A 22613-nucleotide genomic window follows, 5' to 3' on the forward strand; every position below is an offset into this window, starting at 1 on the left:
TGAGCTCGGGCCAAGGGACCCAAGCTAGCTCAAGATGGCATCTTTGGCCACTCCAAAGTGCCAGGCTTTGCACTAGACTCATGCCAGACTCGTGAACGTCTTTGTTGTTTTCGGAGATGCCTCGGTCAGGGCAAAGGCAGGATCCGGGCAGGAATTTAAGTTTCCCAAAGGTAGCCACCAGACAGAATCTGCCTGTCCTTGGATCTTCTCATCTTGGAGTCTCCAACAAGACCCCGGTGAGGCTTGGAGCTGGCAGCAGGGCTAGCTTCCTAGTCCCAGCTCTCTTGACAAGTCCACACCATCTCATTGCCACTTCATTCCCACCTAACCATGCACTTTCAACATTATAGCTGTAACCCGATCCTGCAGCTTCCTATCTCCTGAAGGGGATTGAGGGTAACTCACACTTATTAAGTACCTACTGTTTACCCAGACTGAGTATTTTACATATATTAGCTCACTCAACCCTTAAAGCAATTCTATGAGGAGGGTGTTATTGTTATCCCCACTTTGAAAATGAGAAAATGGAGACACAGACTGCTTCACTGACTTGTCCAGCATCACACAGCTACTCCATTGCAGAGACAAGATTTGAACTCAGGGGTTCTGGATTCACAGTGGGCTCCTAACCACTAGTGTAAATGTCCTTGAAGCCGATAGTGAACAAAGCTCAGGAAGTGGGTCTTGGAAAGGGGGTCTCTCCCCACTTCTACTTGGTTCTCTCTGCTTAGATCTTAGTGTTTTTGGCCAGGGCGGTGGGTCATGCCTGTCATCCCTGCACTTTGGGAGGCCGAGGTGGGTGGATCACTTGCGGTCAGGAGTTCAAGACCAGCCTGGCCAACATGGTAAAATCCCATCTTTACTGAAAATACAAAAATTGGTGAGTGAGGTGGTGGGCACCTGTAATTCCAGCTACTAGGGAGGCCGAGGCACAAGAATCACTTGAACCTGGGAGGCACAGGTTGCAGTAAGCCAAGATCGTGCCAATGCACTCCAGCCTGGGGTGACGGAGTGAGACTGTTTCAAAAACAAACAAACAAAAAGATCTTGGTGTTTTTCACTGGGTGGGTATGATGGTTAATTCTATGGTCAATTTGACTGTCCTACAAGGTGCCCAGACATTTGCCAAGAATTATTCTGGCTGCATCTGTGAGGGTGTTTCTGGATGAGATTCACATTTGAATTTGGAGACAGAATAAAGCAGATAGATGGCCTCCCTGATATGGGTGGGCCTCGTCTAATCAGTTAAAGGCCTGAATAGAACAAGAAGGCTGAGTAGAGTGAATTTCTCCTGCCTGACTCCTTGGGCTCAGAAATTGATCTGTTCTGCCTAGACTCAGCCTAGGTCCTAAGCTGCCTGGCTTTCAGATTAGAATTTGCACCACTGGCTCTCCTGGCTCTCAGGCCTTTGGACTCAGACTGTAACTATGCTATTGGCTCTCCTGGGTCTCCAGTCTCTAGCTTGCTGACTCTAGATCTTGGGAATTCTCAGGCTCCATAATCAAGAGAGCCAGCTCTTCATAATAAATCTATTTTTACACACACACACACACACACACACACACACACACACACACACACACACATATAAAATTTTACATGATGTAAGATCTCCTGTGGTTCTGTTTCTCTGGAGAACCCTGACTCAGTGAGGCTGTGGACTTGCTTCATGGGCACCAAAGTTCTCCACTTCATTGGGGGCACTGCTGTTGTTCCAGCCAATAGTGGGGATGCTGCTGGTGGAGACCCGCCTATGTAGCAGGAAAGAGCAGTGGAAGCTCCACTGGGCGTCATTTAGCAATTGGCACAGGCATGAACCCATCGGAACTGGCTCTGGACATAAATGCCAGGTGAAAACTGCCTTGCATGTGTCCCAACTCCAGTGACAATACTAGAGCACAAAGGAGATGGCTATTTTGGGCCATCCAGGATCCAACTCCCCTCCGTATGTTTGGAAAAAGTCCCCAATATAGAATCTAAGCATGCCAGTGACGCACTCTGCCAGCCTCTATTGCTTGTGACCAGGCTTGACAACCGGATGTGCCCTTCCTGGACCTTTTATCTGGAGCTGGCCACACAGATGCAGGATACACAGATGCAGGACGAGTGGAGAACCTGTGGTCGTGGTTACTAACAGCCCCCATCCAGTTCCCAGGGGACAGTGTCCTCGTAGTGGCTGTAGTGGCATCCTGTATTCAGGATCCACAAACTGGGGCCCCTGGTGCTCCATGGAGGTGGTGGAGGGTCCTCACCAGACCATCCCCAGGCTGTGACTTTGGCTGTGGTCCTGTGTACACTGTCACAAAGCCAAGCTGATATGGTTAGGCTTTGTGTCTGCACTCAAATCTCATCCTGAATTATAATTCCCATAATCCCCACGTGTGAAGGGAGAGACCAGGTGTAGATGATTGGATCATGGGGCTAGTTTCCACCATGCTGTTCCCGTGATAGTGAGTTCTCACGAGATGTGATGGTTTTATAAGTGTTTGGTAGTTCCTCCTGCGTTCATTCTCCTTCCTGCTGCCTTCTGAAAAAGGTGCTATGCTTCCCCTTCAACTTCTGCCATGACTAAGTTTTCTCAGTCTTTCCCAGACATGCTGAACTGTGAGTTAATTAAATATTTTTCCTTTGTAAATTACCCAGTCTCACATATGTCTTTTTTTTTTTTTTTTTTTTTGAGACAGAGTCTCACTCTGTTGCCCTGGCTGGCATGCAGTGGCATGATCTTGACTCACTGCAACCTCTGCCTCCCAGGTTCAAGCAATTCTCCTGCCTCGGCCTCCCGAGTAGTTGGGACTACAGGCATGCACCACCGGGCCTGGCTAAGTTTTGTATTTTTAGTAGAGATGGGGATTTCACTATGTTGACCAGGCTGGTCTCGAACTCCTGACCTCAAGTGATCCAGCCCACCGCAGTCTCCCAAAGTGCTGGGATTACAGGCGTGAGCCACCTCACCCAGCCTCAGGTATGTCTTTATAGCAGTGTGAAAGCAGACTAAGACACGTGCCCTCCCAGAAATCCTGCAACCTCCTGACAGCCTTTCACCAAATTTCTCTGCTGCTTCAATTAGCCAGAATCAGTTTCTGTTGCTTTGGATCTAGAACCCTAATTGTGGCAGCCAACTCTGGCTACCCACATCATCTCCTTTAGCCCCACCCAGGCCTTGAGGAAGGTGGCTTTATCTCAGCAAAACTGAGGCTCAGAGAGGTTGAGCAATTTTTTCCCAGATCACAGAGCTTTTGGTGGAGCTAGGATGCAAACCCAGGTCTTACTGACTTCAAAGACATGGAATCCTCAGCCACTATGATCCCCAACTCCTTTTCTGCCTGGATTCTTTCCCCCACTGCTTTAATTATACCAATCAGCAAGGGAAAAGCAGAAACAAGCCCACCACGCAGGGACCAGCCTGGGAGCCAAATTGCTTCTGAGCTAATGTTTCTCTCCCAGTCTTCAGTGAGGTGGCGGCAGCTCTTTAACTCCAGCTGCGGCGAGAACACCGCGCTCATATATATTCACAAGTGGGAGATGAAAAGCTGCAGAATGCCCGGACATTAATCCTAACTCGGGCCTTCCACGCATGTGATGATCTGCCTGATGCAGCGCCAGATTCGTGCTCGGGAGCTGGGCGTGCACCCCAAATCCACGGCCAGGGGCACACGGTCTGGGCTCCCCCACCACACTTTACCGTCCACCCTCATGCCCTAATGGCCACATCAATATATCGTGGCCGCCTCAGTGCTTGTGACAGATAAACTAATGAGTTGGCCCTGAGCCATAGGAAGCACACCCCAAGAGAAGACGGAACTTAAGGAATTTAAGCCCCACTGCACCTCTTGTGCCCAAGGTGGGAGACTTGAAAGCTGGTTTCCTGGCGAGGGTGAGTGGAGATGGTCATTTTTCTGGCATTGATTCATGGGTTTTTCATTTCCCAGGAGCAGCCTGGAGCAAAGGAGAACGTGCAAGATGAATCTGGGAGGTCTCCCCCAACACGGCACGAAGAGGACCCGAGTCAGCCAGTCTGTGGATGGGCAGAAGTGGACACAGGGGGCCCTGCTCGGGAGCCCATGTGGGCACAGAAGGGGCAGCCAGACTCCAGGTTTGTTAGTTGTCCAGATACCTGGAGCCTCTGGGAGGCACAGGAGCTGGGAAGCTCGAGGTTCGTATCTGGCTACACATGGCTGGGACTAAAGGATTGAGGTTGGTGCTAAAGGACTGAGGTCAGTGCTTCCAAATGCACTTGGTGTTCTAGGCATGGGCTTCCAGACCTGGACCTGGCCCCCTGGCAAGGCCTCCCTTCCGTCCCTCTCCTCTCCACCCACCTCTGTCTCCTCCCTGCTCAGTGCTTGTCACCCACCATGTCACTCAGCCCCTTACTTCTGACCTCTCAGCCTCCTCACTGCCATTGCCTGCAGCTCATTATTGTCTTTCCATCAGGTGTCTCCTCTCTGGACATGGGAGACCACCCAGGTCTGCTCTCGGGACTCAGCTGCCACCCAGCACCCCCTGAGCATGTCCTGCAGCCTGGCCTCCTCCCCTGCCTCCTGGCAGCCAATCAGTGCAGGGCGACCTTTGGAACCTGGCCTGAGCATGCATTTGGTCTCTACTGCCTTGCAGTGGTGAGCCCTGGGCAAGTCATTTAAACCCTGAGGCTCTGCCTCGTGTGCAGTGTAGCGCAGTGAGGGACCCTCCTTGCAAAGTTGTGATGAGGTTGAATGAAACTGCATTCAGGGGTGAGATTATTTCCCTCCCCACCCCATGTATAACCACAACTGATTCCTAAAGAGTGGACTCACTCCCTGGAGGCTTCTGTGTTCTGAGTACTTTGATGAGTCTGGAGACACAGAGATGTGCCTGGGGTGAGTGTGAGTGCCTGGGAAAGCTGAATGAACTTCTTTGCACAATGGAAGGAAAACAAACAACAGAGGAAAATTCACAGCTCTGAGGTGGGAGGCAGGAGAGGGAGCAGGAAGAGATGGGAGGATGAAGAAGAAACGGGTGCCGGGCGAATAACAAAATGGGCCCAGGCACGGTGCACTTTGGGAGGCCGAGGCAGGCAGATCACGAGGTCAGGAGATCGAGACCATCCTGGCTAACACGGTGAAACCCCGTCTCTACTAAAAATACAAAAAGTTAGCCGAGCATGATGGCAGGCGCCTGTAGTCCCAGCTACTTGGGAGGCTGAGGCAGGAGAATGGCGTGAACCCGGGAGGCGGAGCTTTCAGTGAGCAGAGATTGTGCCACTGCACTCCAGCCTGGGCAACAAAGCGAGATTCCATCTCAAAAAAAAAAAAAAAAAAAAAAGGCGAGGGGGCAGCAAGATGAGGGTGGCGGAGACCATCCTGGGGATAAGTGACCAGTGGAAGTCGACACCGTGGTGCCACCAAAGAATTTGATGTCTAGGAAATTCACAGACCTGTGTGCAGAGTTTCTCCATCTCCCTCCAAACCCCAAAGCTGGAGAAGGGACAGGAGGGAGTCTTCCCCTTTTTTTGTTGAAAATCAAGAAAGGACTTGATTGTCTCAAGGCCCAAGACAGAGACAGCCCGCATGGGATAGGGGGTGGGTGTTCAGTTCAGAAATGAAATCAAATCCACAGAAGCAGGGTTCTGGAGCTGGAGGGGGGCACGAGGACATAGCTGTGACCTCCCTGGGGTATGAAAGGGGCACAGGCACCTTTCTCTAGATTTCAAGGGACAGGGAGGCTCCATCTGACATCTGGTTATGTCTAATCCATCTGGCCTCTGGTGAGCTTCCAGATGTCGATTCATTCCCATTTCCATCCTGAAAGTCAGTGCAAAGGTCGCAGGCACAGGCTGGAATGCCCTTCTAGAGAGACCCACTCTACCCTTGAAGCAGGCCAGGAAGGGAAAGGGTGGAGGACTGACCCTCAAGGCCACATCCTCAGAGAACCAGCTGCCTAGGGTTCATGACTCCTCAGTCCCCTTCCAGCTTCCCAGGCCAGAGCCACATGCGAGCAGGCAGCACAGGCCTTAGAGGAAAACCTGTTACGGCTCCCACTAACAGAGGATGACAATGCCAACCGCACAGCCACTTCCAGAATAGGAACTGATAAATCATTAAACTTCTTGGATTACTCAACGAAGGCTGGGCTCTGGTCAGCAGGGAGGCAGGCTGCCCTGGGCACCTGGTTTAACTTCCAGTAGGAGGAGGACCAGTGGAAAGGGCTCAGAGACCCGTGCCCCACTCCACCCTCTCTAGGAGCTGCACACTACGTGGCTCATGAGGCCGCCTCCTCCCTTTCTTTCCTCTGTGGCTTTTCTGCAAACTCGTGGACTCTGGAGCCAGATGCTCAGATCCAAATCCCACTGTGTACTCTCTGGGTTACCTTGAGCAGGTTGTTTAACCTCTTTATGCCTCAGTTTTCTCAATGGTAAAATAGGAATAGTAACACCATGGACTGCAAAGTGTCTGGAATAATGCCCAGGCATAGACAGCCCTGAAAGCATTAGGGGTCATGATTCGTCCCTACCGACCTCTTGAGGCTACCCCTGCCACAAACAAGGCCAGGTTGCTGCTCTCAGGATTAGGAGAGAATACTTCATTAATCTTTGTGCCACCTCTGACTTGCTGTGTGACATGGGGAGGGCTCTCAACTTCTTCTTCCTATATCTTACCAACATCATGACCACAGGGAGGAGGTGGGCATAAAGGGCTTCAAGTTCTTTAGGGGAAAAAAAAGGAGAATTGGTCAGCTTTCTGTGATTCACCTCCAGAAAGGAGTCATTGCAGTGGAAAATTCAGGAGGGAGAGGGAGAGGAGTCCAGTGCCTCATCCCAGCCTGTGAGAAGGCCAAGGACACTTCATTCCACCCCGCACATGAGTGTATTTTTGTCCGCCTTTCGCAGTCTTTGAAGAACTTCCTCCTGAATCTATCAGTGTTCTGGTTGCAAGCAATGGAAACTGATGCTGAAGGAATGTTTTGGAAGGATATGGGGGCACACAATGTTGATGGGAGGAAACAAAGAAGGCTTGGAAAGTAGGGAGTAAGAGGGTTCTGGAAGCTGGGCAGTAGAATCTGCTTCCATGGTCTCCACACATAGCTGCTACCTCAAGAGGCTACTACAAGCAAATTCTAACTGTTCCTATGTCTTTTCACTACTCAGCCAAAGTCAAAGCCAGAATGTATGGTTGGCTAAGCCTGCTCACCTGACTGGACTGTGACTGTCAGGATTGGCCAAAATGAGTTATCTGACTGGGTATTGACTGTTGGGATTGGCCAAACCAGTCACCTGACTGGACTCTACCTGTCAGAATTGGCCACAATGGGTCACCTGACTGGGAATTGGTTGTTGGGATTGGCCAAACCAGTTACCTGACTGGACTGTCAGGACTGGCCACAATGGGTTACCTGACATTATTGGCTGTTGGGATTAGCCAAACCAGTTACCTGACTAGACTCTGTCAGGATTGGCCACAACAGGTCACCTGACATTATTGGCTGTTGGGATTGACCAAACCAGTTACCTTGAAAACCTGAACTCTGGTCAGGATTGGGACCATATGGGTCCACCTGACTGGACCCTGGGGCTTGTTTGGGATTTGGGCCCCCCAATCCTGTCACCTCACTCAACTGTGGCTGTCAGGATTGGTCACATTGGTCACCTGACTGGGTCCTGACTATTGGGATCGGTCAAGACAGGTCACCTGACTGACCCAGGCTCTCAGAGTAAGGAGAGGAAGGTCTCTCCCTTGGGCTGAGCAGCAGGTCCTGGGGAACTGTGCCTTGCCACGTTGCCTACAATGGGGGCAACCCCAGATGTACAAAAGTCTGCTGCTGTCCTTGAAGTTTTTTCCCTTGCCTCCTCCCCAGTTTGCCTGTTGGTCCCACCAGGGCAGTGCCATATTGGCAACTTCCCATGTCCTCAACTTACAGTAGACAAGTTGGAAACCTCCCATGGGGGAGGAAGGATGGGAGGATGGGCTCTATTCAAAGCAATATTCTGAAGGAGAAGAGAGCCATTTGGACAGGAATATGGAGCTGGTAAATTTGGCTTGTCTTCCTGCATCGGGGACAAGATGGATTTTATTCATAAATATTCTCAGTGACCTTGAGCTCCAAGCAGGCTGCAATAGCTTCTAATGAGTCCCCTTGACCTTCCCTCTACCAACCACCACCATCGCCCTGCCCAGACCCTGCCCCTTTCTTCTCTCCTCTATCACTTCATTTATTAACGGATGAAGAGCAAAGCCCAAAGTCCCTGAACTTTTTGGGGACCTTGGCATCCCTAGACCTCAACCAACCTTTTTACCCAAGTCTCCCATCTTTCTACCTCTCATTCCAAGTCACACTGGGGGCCTTTTCCCTGCAGCCTGGATGACATCCATGTGTCCTCAGCATCGCACCTTCCTGGCCCAGCCTTGGGCCCCTAACTTGTTTCCCACAGTCTAAAGCTGAGTCTCCCCACTGCCGCCCAGACCTATCACAGTCTTTCTGTCCTCATTGACTGATGAGAATAATTGGTACCCGTCCTCCAAGGACCCTCTCTGTGTGGATCTGTAGACAACGGATTTCAAATTGATTTAAAGCCTGTGTCATGCTGGCTTAAAGAAAAATCCCTACAGAAATTAGCCAGTTTAACATTTGGGAGATGCTTAGCAAAACCTGCACTGGGTAATTACAAAGGAGGCGCCATTTCCCCTCAAGGATGGAGGGAACGCACAGCAGGGTAAAGCAGTGTCCCTACTCTAAATTGCCCAAGGATGCCAGGGCATCACTGCCACTGCTCTCTGAGTCCATCTCTTCTGAGACGGGATGAAACTGGCTTAACTGATGATTTGTTCATTTGTTCACTCACGCCTTCATCCATCAAGCCAGATGAGTGCCAGGTGTGCATTTCAGTCCAGGCCCTCATCATCTGTTGCCTGAATCACTTTACCAGTTGCCTAAATGATCTTCCTGTGTCCAGTCTCTTCCTCATCCAGCCTACCCCCCATGGGGCCACCAGGACAATCTTCCCCCAACATGAAGCTAAACAAGTCATTCTCCCAAAGAAACCCTGTAATGTGCTTCCCATTACCTACAAGCTACAGGTCGTCACTCTGAAGCAAGGCATGAAAAGCTGGTCTCTTCCTGGCTGCTGCTGAGGTCTCTGGCCCATCTCCCTAACTCCCTAGCACTTTGCCACACTGATGTTTCATAGGCCAGTGTATGCTGTTCCCTCTCCCTGGAACTGCTGACAAGTTGACTTTCCTCCCAGCACCCTGCCAGGCATCCCCACTTTCACAGGGCCTCCTTCAGGAGGGATCATCCCCATCTCCTCAGTATGATTTCTGTACCTTCCGATACCTTTGGTTCTCACATACGTGGTCACTGTTAACTTACGTGGTAATATGGTTTGGCTGTGTTCCCACCCAGATCTCATCTTGAATTATAACTCCCATAATTCCCATGTGTTGTGGGAGGGACCCAGTGGAGATCACTGAATCATGGGGGCAGTTTCCCCTATACTGTTCTCATGGTAGTGAGTAAGTCTCATGAGATCTGATTGTTTTATAAGGGTTTTCCCCTTTCACTTGGCTCTCATTCTCTCTTGCCTGCCACCATGTAAGACATGCCTTTCACCTTCTGCCATGATTGTGAGGCCTCCCCAGCCACATGGAACTGTTAGTCCATTAAACCTCTCCTTCTTTATAAATTACCCATTCTCATGTATGTCTTTATCAACAGCATGAAAACTAACACATGGAAAACCCTTGACATATCTGAGGGCAAATAGAGGCAAGGCCCAGTCACAGCACAGTGCCTAGATCAAGGCCGATAACCATGTTGAACCCCAAGCAGCACACTTGAGACTGAGGAACTGAATAGACACACCCCTGCCCTCAAGAGGCTTACCTTCTAATGGGACACTGGCCCTTTTGCTGTGTTGCCTTCCAATTAACCAAGTGGCCATGGTGAGTGACATTTTTGTCAGCTGTTGACCAACATTTATCTATTCAGTACTGGCTAGGTACAGTGGCTCATGCCTGTGATCCCAACACTTTGAGAAGCCAAGACAGGACGATCATTTGAGGCCAGGAATTTGAGACCAACTTGGGCAACATAGTGAGACCAGGCATGGTGGTGCCTGCCTGTAATCCTAGCTGCTTGGGAGGCTGAGAGAGAAGGATCACTTGAGCCCAGGAATTTGATGCTGCAAGTGAGCTGTGATTGCACCACTGCACTCTGGCCTGGGCAACAGAGCAAGACCCTGTCTCTAAAAAAAATAAAATTAAACATTTATTTACTCAGTACTTATTTTGCATGGGGACTTTGTTAGGCATTTTAGATCCATCACTTTATTTAATCCAGTGGTTCTCAGTGTCACCTGGGAAGTTGTTAGAAATGCACAGTCTTGCTTTTTTTGTTTTGGCTTTTTGAGATGGAATTTCGCTCTTGTTGCCCAGGCTAGAGTGCAGTGGCACGGTCTCAGTTCACCACAACCTCTGCCTCCCGCATTCAAGTGATTCTCCTGCTTTAGCCTCCTGAGTAGCTAGGATTACAGCATGCACCACCATGCCTGGCTAATTTTGTATTTTCAGTAGAGACAGGGTTTCTCCATGTTGGTCAGGCTGTTCTCACCTCAGATGATCACCTCAGGTGATCCGCCCGTCTTGGCCTCTCAAAGTGCTGAGATTACAGGTGTGAGCCACTGCAATCCAGCCAAGAAATGCACAGTCTTAAAGCTCTCCCCAGAGTCACTAATTTAGAGACCGGGGGTGGGCCCCGCCAGCCGCATTCAACAAGGTGATACTGATGATCATTCAAGCACAAAACCACCCTAGGGGAATCGTCCCAATGTACAGGGGAGGACACTGAGGCTTAGCCAGGTTAAGTAACTCACCCAGGATCCCACACTGAGGCCACATCTTGATTGGAGAGTGTGGTAGGCTGAAAAATAGCTCCCTCTGCAAAAGATAGCCACATTGAATCCCTGGGACTTTTGAAAGGACTTCGTTTGGAAAAAGGTTCTTTGTAGACATAATGAAGGATCTTGAGATGGGGTTATCCCGGATTATCTGAGTGGACCCTGAATGCCAGCACGAGTGTCCTTATAAGAAGGCAGAAGGCATTCAACACCCAGAGAAGAGAAGGAGGCACTGTGACTGCAGGGGTAGACATGGGAGTGGTGCTGCCACAAGCCAAGGGTTACTGGTAGGCCCCAGAAGCTGGAAAGGGCAGAGGAGGATTCTTCCCTAGAGCCTCTGGAGGGTACGTGCTCCTGCCAACACTTGGATTTCAGACTTCTGGTCCCCAGAACTGTGAGAGAATGAATTTCTGTGGTTTGGAGCCTCCCAGTTTCTGGTAATTTGTTACAGCAGACCCTGGAAACTAATATAGAAAGTCGTAAAAGGCTGGTGCTGCTGTTGGAAATGTGATCAGATTCCCATGCCAAGAGGACAAGATGCTTGGCAATAGTCCTGTGGGACCAGCCTTTCTCTCTGGCATCTTTTCAGCCTCGAGGGAGAGAGTCTGCCTATTTCTGCGAGAGAGGCAGTCCCCTGAGGACAGGGAGTGGGTCCTGCTTGTCACTTTATCCCCAGGCTTGTTACGTGGTTCATCGAATGAAGATTTTCACTGCGAGGTTCAAACCGCAAGAGGTGGCTGGGATATCGAGCTAGCTCCTTCGCAGGACTAAGGTTCTCAGGCAGGAAGTTAATCTCCATAGAAGTTTTCTGAGGCCGGAGAAGATGGTGAGTCATTCCCTTTGAGAGATTTCTTATACATGTTCATCTCTGAAGTAGCCAAATGAACAGAAGCATAGACGCGCTTCTTACACTGTAATGTGCGTGTGAAGCACCAGGGGATCTTGTTAAAAGGCAGATTCTGATTCTTCTGATTCATTCAGCGGAACTGGGCAGGGCCTGAGAGCCTGCATTTCTAACAGGTCCTCCCCAGGGACGACTGGGCTGCTGGCCCATGACCCAGCCCCAGAGTCACAAGGGCGCTGACTCTGGAGACAACTCTAAAATCACCTGCTGCAACACCCTCATGCTAAAGAGAAGGAAACTGAGGCCAAGAGGAGGAGGTGGCTCACCCAAGGTCACAGAGCTAGAAATCAATATTTGACACTAATCTAAGTGGCCACCCTGGCTTGCAGAGGCCAGAAGGAGAATGGAGGACGTTCCCTTTGGGGCATGAGGTTCCCCTGACGACCCTCCTCTGACAACCCTATCCTGGCCGGCTCTGTCGCTCACCCTCCTCTAAATTTTAAAACAAACGTCAGCTGCCAGGCTGATCGATAAGCCTGCTCATCTGTGAGGCTTGAGGCTCTCTCCACAGATGTAATCAGGGCTCCGGAGACGTCCTGGCAGCGGGCATGTGGGGAGGGAGTGCAGCGATACATTTAATCAAGGAACAGATGGGGAGCTGATAGAGTGTGTAGAAAAATCAGGTTTCTGTGATAACATTCTCTTCCCCCACTCAGCCTCCGCATCCCTTGACTTCTCCAACAAGAACTCTCGGCGCCAACTCCAGCCCTGCCCTTTCCAAAGATGTTTTTCCCAGGAACGTTTTTCCCAGGAACCTCCAGGCCCCTGAAGATGCAGGGGTGGGCGTGGGGTGGGAGCCGCTGCCTGCGGAGCCCTCCTCCCACCAAAGCTTCCTCCATTTGCTCCTTTCTCTGACCAAAGCGGGAGGAGGCCAGGAAGCTGGGGAGCTGACGGTTGAGCACTAAATAGTCCACCCAGAAGGCTTCTGAGATGCTGGCAGCCGCAGACTCCTGGAAGCTTGCAGGGAGGAAACGGAGATCATCTGCCTGTTGAACCCCTTGCTCACTGCCAAGTTCATAGGTCTTCAGCCCTCATCGCCTCCACAGGTGTCTGAGTCCAAGGAGTGGAAGTATCGGGATTCTACAGCAGTGGTTCTCCCTGGGGGTGACTTGACACCTAGGGGACATTTGGCAATATCTGGAGATCTTTCCTGATGGTCACGACTGGGGTTGGGGGATGCTGCTGGCATTGAGTAAGCAGAGCCTGGGATGTTGCTAAACAACCTATAGTGCCTGGGACAGCCCCCACAACATGATTTATCCCTCCCCAGATGTCAGCAGAGCCCAGCTTGAGAAACCCACTCTATGGAAAAAAAGTCAGATCTTCGCAGGGGCTTTACTGAGACCAGGCTGACCTGCCCCTGGGTGGCGTCACCTGGCTTTATCCCCATCTATATTCGATCCTCAGACTAGCACATTCACGACCTACCCAGGTCCTCCATACACATACCCCCCAAATGATGTGGCCTCAGAGGGGTCCTGACAGAGTTGAGGGTTGGCTGGGGCAGGATATTTCCTCTGGGGGTCTCACGTGCTCACAGCAATAGTGCTGTTCACCTTTCAGGTTCTTGTGAAGACAGGCTACACTGGGTGTGGAATTTAGTGGGTAGGCAGTAAACAAATAAATGCATGAAGTACTCCTCCCCTCTCACCCCTGCAGGCTCCATCTCTTATTTAATCGCAGGAAATTCACTTTATAAGCAGGGGTGTGGGGAGGGTTGCTGGGGAGTCCCAGGCACCTGACCTAGCCCTCCCTCCTCCCTCAGGGCCCCCTTGCTACCCACTGGCTTCATTCCGTACCAGGCTTCTTTAGGTGGCAGGTCTGAGGGGTGTGAGGCTGTTTGTGCCATCTCCCGCCCTGATGCCAGGCTCCATCCCTCCTGGGCACAACTGCAGGAGGCCTCATAGTGGAGCTACCCTGAGAGCAGGCTCCCTGCCTTTGGGGTCACCACTCAGAGCTTGGGGTGACATGTGGAGGCAGCAGCCTGGAGAACACGCTTTTCCCCTCTTGCCCTGATCTCCTGAGTTAAGCTTTGGCCTGGATGTGATGTATTATTAGTAATAACGCAAGCCCCCTTATTTATTACCTTTTAGCAGAGCCCAGTCTGCTGAACTCACATCACCAAATCTTCTCGGCCATCCCATGACGATGTTCTATTCCCATTTGACTAATGGAGAAACCAAGTTTTGGAGAGGTTAAGTAACTTCCGCAAGGTCACAGAGCTGGTAAATAAGCAGGACACCCAGGACTCCAACCCTCGACTGGCTCCAAAGGCCATCCTTTTAGTAGCAGGGGCCCCACTGTCACCCTGGTCGCCCCCCGCGTGGTCCATGCACCCCAGTATCGGAAGCTTACCTGGAAGCTTGTTAGAGTCACAGAATCCCAGCTCCACCCTGGAATATGAAATTGGCATCTGCACTTTCATATTAAAGGCCCTGGGGATTCAGGGTGCATTAAAGTGACAGATCTTCAGGACGAGTGCTGCGTTCCTGAAGGGTGGGAGGTGTTGGGGTGAATGGAGGGGGATGAGCAAGTAGAGGCTCTAAGGAACCCAGAGCACTGGGGGCAGGTGCAGAGTTCATCTGGGCCAGTTTGGTCCAGCTTACCAGATGTTTTACTTGCTGACCTCCAGGGCAGGATGACACCTGTGTCTAGCCACATCCCAGCCTTCTCTCTGGCTATTTGAGAATGTTAACTCCCCACTTGAGAAGTTCCCCTGCTTCCAAATCCCTGGACCCCCTCCCCTCCCGCTCGTGGAGGCAGCTGGCTGGGTCTTATCTGTACACCCAGACAAGCCCACTCTCCCCTCTGTGAGAACAAACTTCCCCTGGTCCCCACTTCCTGAGCATTTTCCCAACTGCCTCCTGCATTTTTCTTCTGCATCCGTCTCTTTCATTGGAGACACTTTCATCTCCCCTTTGAGCTGGGACTTGGGGCTTCCCCTGAGCCTCTGAGGTATTGTCTCTGTCACCAATTAGAATATAAAAGCACAGCCATTTATCAAAGATACCCAGAAAGCAGTACCTGGACTGAAGTGTAGACAGGTGTGTGTCTGCAAACCCAGATGCAGCCTCGCCCGGCGTGCACCGTTTCTACCCTGCGTGGTCAGAAGGCTGGGAATGTGTTTACAGACGGTCCCTATAATGCCACAGGTGGGTGAGGGGATTTCCATTTTACGTCTGAGGCTGGGGGACGCAAGGGACTCCCTTAAGTCCTATAAGTGTATATATAAGTACAGTCAAAAAGAGGCAATGGGCCGGGCGTGGTGGCTCACACCTATAATCCCAGCACTTCAGGAGGCCGAGGCGGGCAGATCACAAGGTCAGGAGATCGAGACCATCCTGGCTAACATGGTGAAACCCCATGTCTACTAAAAAAAAATACAGCAAAAATCAGCTGGGCATAGTGGCAGGAGCCTGTAGCCCCAGCTACTCTGGAGGCTGAGGCAGGAGAATGGCGTGAACACGGGAGGTGGAGCTTGCAGTGAGCCGAGATGGCGCCACTGCACTCCAGCCTGGGCGACAGAGTGAGAGTCCATCTCAAAAAAAAAAAAAAGAGGCAACGACTCCAATTAAACAAGTTACTCTCTTACTAATTCTGATCTACTTCCTCCTTCACCCCACACCACACCCAATGTGCCCAAGACCAGCTGAGAACTCAGACATTCCTCCGGGTGTGTCAGGATCAATGAACACAGAAAGTCCGGGAACACATTCTAATGAAACGCGGTGGCTGACAGGGTTCCTACATAAGCTTTAGGTTTATTGGCACATTTTTAGACGGTAAATAGGCTCAACTCTGAGAAAATGAAATGTATCATTTGCCAGGAGGTGACTCCATGTGATGGAAACTGCTAGAACTTGACTGGACCCGGTTGCCACTTTTCCCCTTGGTGACTCGAGGCTGGGATCTTCTAATATTTTTTAAAGTTGTCCTGTTTAAAATGGAATTGATTTATTCTGAATTGTTTGAAGGTTGTGTTAGGACCAGAAGGCAGAAACAATGGGGAGAAATTTGGCTTTCTAACCCTTACTAACCGTAATGGCGCACAATTACTGGCCTCGGTGAGCAACGTCTCAGACATGCGGGGCCCTCTTCCTCCTACCCCTAAGATTCCACCTTGGTCTACAGGTGAGAGTCTTCCAGGACCTCCTGTGTGACCCAGAGTGTGTGGGCAGAGTCCTCACTCCCTCCTAAAGGAGGAGAATCAGGGCCTAGTTGGGAGAGACCTGATCTCAACTGGGCCATGTCCCAGCCTGATAAACACATTCATGGCCGAGTCAGGCTAGCCTGGAGGCCACCACCCACCACTCTCTTCTCCTGGTGCCAGCTCTCCATTCCACGCATGACGGGGTCTGCAAGGCAGGCAGTAACCCTCTGGGGAACCGATGGGCGAGGTGGTGAGTCCAGAGCCTGCCTGGCGGGCCCCGGTCTCCTGCGGGCTGACTTTAATGTCTGGATTTGAGAGAGAAGTAGGTAGAAGACTCTGACTTTGGCTCTATGAACATTTTCCACTCCAGCATTTTCAGGGGACCCTGCCCAGTAGAGCAGGGGTCTGCAAATGTTTTCATAAAGGTCTAGATAGTAAATACTTTGGGCTTTGTGCCCCAAACAGTCTCTGTTGCAACCACTCAATGCCATTGTCATGCAAAAGCAGCCACAAACAACATGTAAATGAACGAGAGTGGCCATGTTCTAATAAAGCCTTATTTATAAAAACAGGCCACAGCAGGGCTGGATTTGACCTGTGGGCCAGAGTCTGCCAATCCGTTTGAGAGTTACTGGGCTTCCAAGACTCTGACAGGCATTTGGCTCCATGAGTTCAGAGGGCAAGGTGGGTGAGAGATCAATGCTCCCCGTCACGCCTCTGAGCCCAAGCTAAGCCATCACATCCCCAGTGACCTGAATTTAAAAATCCAGATGGTCTGAAGCAACTGAAGATCCACAAAAATAGTGAAAATAGCCTTAACTGATGACATTCCACCATTGTGATTTATTTCTGCCTCACCCTAACTGATCAATGTACTTTGTAATCTCCCCCACCCTTAGGAAGGTTCGTTTTAATCTCCCTCACCCTTAAGAAGGTTCTTTGTAATTCTCCCCACCCTTGAGAATGTACTTGGTGAGATCTGCCCCCTGCCCCCAAAACATTGCTCTTAACTCCACCGCCTATCTCCAAACCTACAAGAACTAATGATAATCCACCACCCTTTGCTGACTCTCTTTTCAGACTCAGTCCGCCTGCACTCAGGTGAAATAAACAGCCTTGTTGCTCACACAAAGCCTGTTTGGGGTTCTCTTCACACGGACGCATGAGACACTCCCCATTGTCAACTGGAACCTTGAGGATCACCCATTAACCTGGTAGATCTTCCAAAAGCACCCTGGGGTCCATCCTGTCATCATCCCCATTTTACAGATGAGAAAGTGGAGACTCAGGCTCAGGACCTTGCCCTGGATTCATACTGGTGGTGACATTTGTGTTAGCCACGTTACCAGAAGGGGCCCTGATCCAGACCCCCAAGAGAGGGTTCTTGGATCCCGCACAAGAAAATAATTTGGGGCGAGTCCATAAAGTGAAAGCAAGTTGATTCAGAAAGTAAAGGAATAAAAAATGGCTACTCCATAGGCAGAGCAGCCCTGAGCGCCACTGGCTGCCCATGTTTACGGCTATTTCTTGATTATATGCTAAACAAGGGGCGGATTATTCATCAGTTTTCCAGGAAAGGGGTGGGCAATCCCCTGACCTGAGGATTCCTCCCCTTTCTAGACCATATATGGTAACTTCGTGATGTTGCCACGGCATCTGTAAACTGTCTTGGTGCTGGTGGGAGTGTCTTTTAGCATACTAATGCATTATAATTAGCATATAATGAGCAGTGAGGACGACCAGAGGTCACTTTCATTGCCATCTTGGTTTTGGTGGGTTTCAGCTGGCTTCTTTACTGCAACCTGTTTTATCCGCAAGGTCTTTATGACCTGTATCTTGTGCTGACCTCCTGTCTCATCCTGTGACTTAGAATGCCTTCACCATAACTGGCGGAATGCAGCCTAGTAAGACTTAGATACCCAACCCCTATTCACGATGGAGTTGCTCTTGTTCAAACACCTCTGACAGCCACATATAGGGGACTCCAGACCCCCCATTCATGCTGCCAGTGGGATTTGTAATGAGAAAGTAAGTCTCAACGACATGAGTCATTCAGAGGGGCTGCAGCCAGAGAGGGTGTCCCCTTGCTGGCAGCATTTGGGTGAGGGCTGCCTGGCTGGGCATGGGGACCTGATTCCCTCCTAGGCTCCCTCTAGCTCTCTGCTTTCACCAGGACTTGATGGTCTGCTGCTGTGTGAACAGGCTTTCTTCTATTTGTGCTCTCTTCTGAGCATTGTTCTATACTCCTTGAGGTTAGGGACATCTTGGTAGTGACCACAACCTGCCCCACACGGCCTGGACCTGGCTGACCAGTGATGGAAGGTGAGTACAGGAGCACTGTCACCCAGAGTTCACCAAACCTTGGGAGTGGACAACCCAAGAGACCCAAGGTGACCTTGGTCTCTGCCCATCATGCCTGGTAGAGAGCACCTACCTCCAGGAATGGAAGCAGTGAGGGAGGCTTTGTGTTTTTCAAAAGAATAAAGTGCAAATTGGTTGTCTGACTCCAATGCCAAACACCGTGCCCAGCAGGAGATCCCTGCGCAACCTGCCAGTGCTGACAAGGAGGAAGCAGTAACAAATGCCATCTCCACGACAATCACATCACAGCGTTCGCAGGCAAGAGTGGGGGCCTGGGCCACACACTGGCTACTGTGTTTCCCTGCAAGTTTCCAAGTCACTGACCACTAAGGATCCCTGCCACTTTACAGACGTGGAAACTGATGCTCTGTCAATGTCATTAGTACAAGCATCTACCCAGCGCTTGGATCTCCTTAACAGGATTGCAAACCTAGAGTTAGTTCTAGAATCACTTGAGGGGCTGGGGTTCTGTTTTATTTTATTATATTTTATATTTTAATTTTTATAGACATGGGGTCTCACCTTGTTGCCCAGGCTGGTATTGAACTCTGGGTCTCAAACAATCATTCCACCTTAGCCTCCCAAAGTTCTGGGCTTACAGGCGCGAGCCAGGGTTTTGTCTGACTTATTCATGGTTCTATCCAGAGGGCATTGCCCAGCGTTGACACATAGTAGGTGCTCAAAAAACATGCATCTCAGGAACAGGTGGTAACTGGGGGCTGAGAAGGGAAGAGTTGGTTGAATCCCACAGCCCAGCACTCGTCCCCTCTTCCCTCATGCACCCCCAGCCAGGTACAGAGTTACATCTGCTCCGCATCCAGACACCGGAGATGCTCTGGGCAGATGGACGGGTGCTTTGTGAGTGAGCGATCTGCCTCCTACAAGACAATAAAAAGGGCTAATGAATTTAAAGCCCACATAAGGCAGCAGCGAGGTGAACATTACTTGTGTACAAGCCTGCATGGGTCTAGCATTTTCCGACGAAAACATGAGCCACCCAGTGGGAGCTTCTGATGGGCCAGAACAACTCCAGGTAGCTCCCTGCCGGGCAGTGGCTAATGCCAAAACAGGGCACATGGCTAGAGCAGGTCTCCCCGTATGGGGTTATCTGCCAGAGCACAGAGCTGCAGAGCCGGCCAGCAGCAGGCCAAGGCCTGGGTGACAAGCTGCCCCCAGCGGCTCCTGCCTCCAGTCTCCAGGTCCCGTAGAGTCAGCTGCTGCACCTGGCACTTCATTTACAGATGGAAGCTGGCATCTCTCAGAGGTCTTTAGCCTCTGGAAACAGGCTCGGGGGACTGACTGATCCTCAGCATTTGATGTTGGCATCATCTTGTCTTCCACTAAAACCTCAAGTCTGCAGAGGGAAACAGACTTTGCAGGAGTCTGGGGTCAAGTCTTGACTTAACCACGCCTTCCCCGCTGTCCCTGGGCAAGTTATTCAGCCTCCAAGTCACAGTGTACTCCTCTACAAAAGAGACAATATATGTAAAGCTCTAAGAAAACTGCCAGGCCAATAACAATCAAGCAAGGAAACCAGTCTGCTGATATTCTCAGGGATGAATTCTCCAGTCTCAGCACCATCGGCCAGGGAAGAGGGACGGGTATTATAAAGCAAGAAGAAAGCCCAGTTTCTGTTCAGCCTGGCAGAGGGGCCAGGTCCTTGTTCTTTCTTCCTGTCTCCTTTCTTTGCACGTCTGACCCCACTGATCCCTCCAGCCTGGCACCAGCTAAAGGCTCAAGGAGAAATATTCAATATGCTCAGAGAAATTTCTGCACCACTACTTGCCTTTCTTTTCAAGGGCATCGTTCCAGAGTGGATTGGATCCAGGACATCTCCCCCTGCCTATGTAGAGAGTGGCCTGACCTGAGGTCACAGCCCTCTTGGGCAGCCCTGCATTTCATGACTGAACCAGGTCACGCCGGGGGCCTAAAGGCTTGGCTGTTTGGGCCCAACTTCTACCTCTGTCTAATCCTGTATCCTCCCCCTTCCTACACAAGGCTGATTCCCCATAAATATCATACACCTACCCTTTGGGTGCTTCTTTCTTTCTTTTTTTGAGACGGAGTCTTGCTGTGTCACCCAGGCTGGAGTGCAGGGGCATGATCTCTGCTCACAGCAACCACCGTCTCTCAGGGTCAAGCAATTCTCCTGCCTCAGCCTCCCGGGTAGCTGGGATTACAGGTGCCCACCATCACACCCAGCTAATTTTTGTATTTTTAGTAGAGACAGGGTTTCACCATGTTAGCTAGGATGGTGTCGAACTCCTGACCTCAGGTGATCCGCCTGCCCTGGCCTCTCAAAGTGCTGGGATTATAGGTATCAGCCACCGCACCCAGCCTGTTGCTATCTGCAGAACCCAACCTAGGACAGCCACCTCCATCCAGCACAGGTGCCCACTCTGCTGCCCTTCCAGCCCCACCCTCTGCAGGAACGCCCCATGCAGGACCCCTTCATCTTCACTGTTTCTACCCCTGACACCCCTCAGCTCAAATCTTACCTGAAGGCATCCCTCTCTTCTTCTCCCTCTTCCCTTCCAAACATCTTAATTTCCTGCCGCTGGCTGTATGAGGAATTGTTTACCACCATAAACCACAATACAATTCCATAAATATGTTATTTATCCTTCCTATTATTATTCCCCATTATTTATTTCTGAAACTCTATTATTAAATCTGTAAAGTGTTTGGTGATACACTGGCAATGAAAGACACTATATAAAGGCGAGTTTATTATTATTTTTACTCCGTGATTAAAACAAGGAAGAAAAATGAACCATATTAAATCAAACTGGATTTCCTTTTGCCTGCAGGGGCCCCTGCTTTGAGGTGAAGGACGGGCCCCTGGGGCCTGGGCTGAGTGAACGCTCTCTCCTCCATGCTGGCTGCTCTCCCAGCTTCTTTCTCGGCTGCTGTTGGTGACACTAGGGAGAACTGCAGATTTGAAGGAGGCTCCGTCGCCGGACGGAGTTTGTTCTGGGCAAAGCGAAAACGATTCCGTTTGCAATCTTACTTTTTGCCATCAGTCACTGCCAGTGACATGAAGAGGTAATAGAAATGCCCAGGAATCCTGCATTTTATTTCCATTCAGCAGCATTTCTCTTGCAGGGGAAACATAAATTCAGCCGATTTTTGTGCAGATTTTGCAAAATTAGTCTCTTTCCATCTAGCTCTGTGTATATATACACTCCATCCAGGGGCGGAGGGCTGGTTCTGCCCTGTGATGAGACAGAATCTCACATAGAAAAACATCCAGGGAGAGATGGAAGGAGGGAAGGAACAGGAGGCCCAGAGGAGAGACACCTGGTCAGCGCACAGGTGGGAGGATTAGGGGCAAGGGTGGGGAGGCTCTCTGCATCACCTGGCAACGCCCCCGCCTTTAGTGCAATGGTTCCCTGGAGCAGCAGCAGCAGCATCACCCAAGAAGCTGTTAGAAATGCAGATTCTGAGGCTCCACTTCAGGCCTACTGAATCAGAAACTCTAGAGGTACAACCCAGCAATTTGTTTTAACAAGCTCGAGAGGTGATTCTGATGCCAGAGTTGGAGAACTGCTGCTTAACTGCCTTGCAACTCAAAGGGAGAGCAGGCAGCATCACCTGGGAGCTTCTTAGAAACGCAGGATCTTCCGCTTTCTCAAGACCTGCTGAATCCGATTCAGCATTTTCACAAGTGTCCCAGAGGCTTCCCTCACCCATTAATGTTTAAGGAGCATGGCTTTGGTGTTTTGGCCGCTGGGTTCAGGTCCGGCAGGGCAGGGGTTAGGAAAGAGCTTTTGAGGGTGGGAGCTATGGCCTGGAGCTCTGGGCTGATAGAGAAATGAGTGGGACATTTAGGGATAAAGGAGCTGGGGCCATTGGAGCTGAGTACCCGGAGGCTAACGAGAAGGGCCCAAACAATCGAATACAACTCCAACTTTTCACATGTCAGAGTTAAAGGCAAAAATCATCTCCACGGGCTGAACCAGAGATGTCTGAGTCCTTAGGAGCCAAACTGACATCCTGTCACTGTTGTCAAATCTTTATGACATGCTCACCAAGAGGGAGCACAGTTGAGCACGCGAGGCAATGACTGTGTGACGGCCTTCAGATACTTTTATATACTGTGGGGTGTCACAAAACCAAGCGTACTCACTGCCAAGTTGGAATTTGTTGCTATGGAAACCACTGGACTGAGCATGGAGAGACTGAAGTTTCAGACCTCAGTCCCCACGCTGACCCACAGTGTGGCTCGAGCCAAGTCACCCCACATTTCCGTAGCTGGCTCCCACTTTTTAAATGTCTGTTCTCTCCCAGGCACATTCTTTTTTAGTGGCAAGAATATTGAAGATCTACTC

Source organism: Rhinopithecus bieti, unplaced genomic scaffold, assembly GCF_001698545.2.
Source record: "Rhinopithecus bieti isolate Rb0 unplaced genomic scaffold, ASM169854v2 scaffold_13400, whole genome shotgun sequence".
Lineage (NCBI taxonomy): Eukaryota > Metazoa > Chordata > Mammalia > Primates > Cercopithecidae > Rhinopithecus > Rhinopithecus bieti.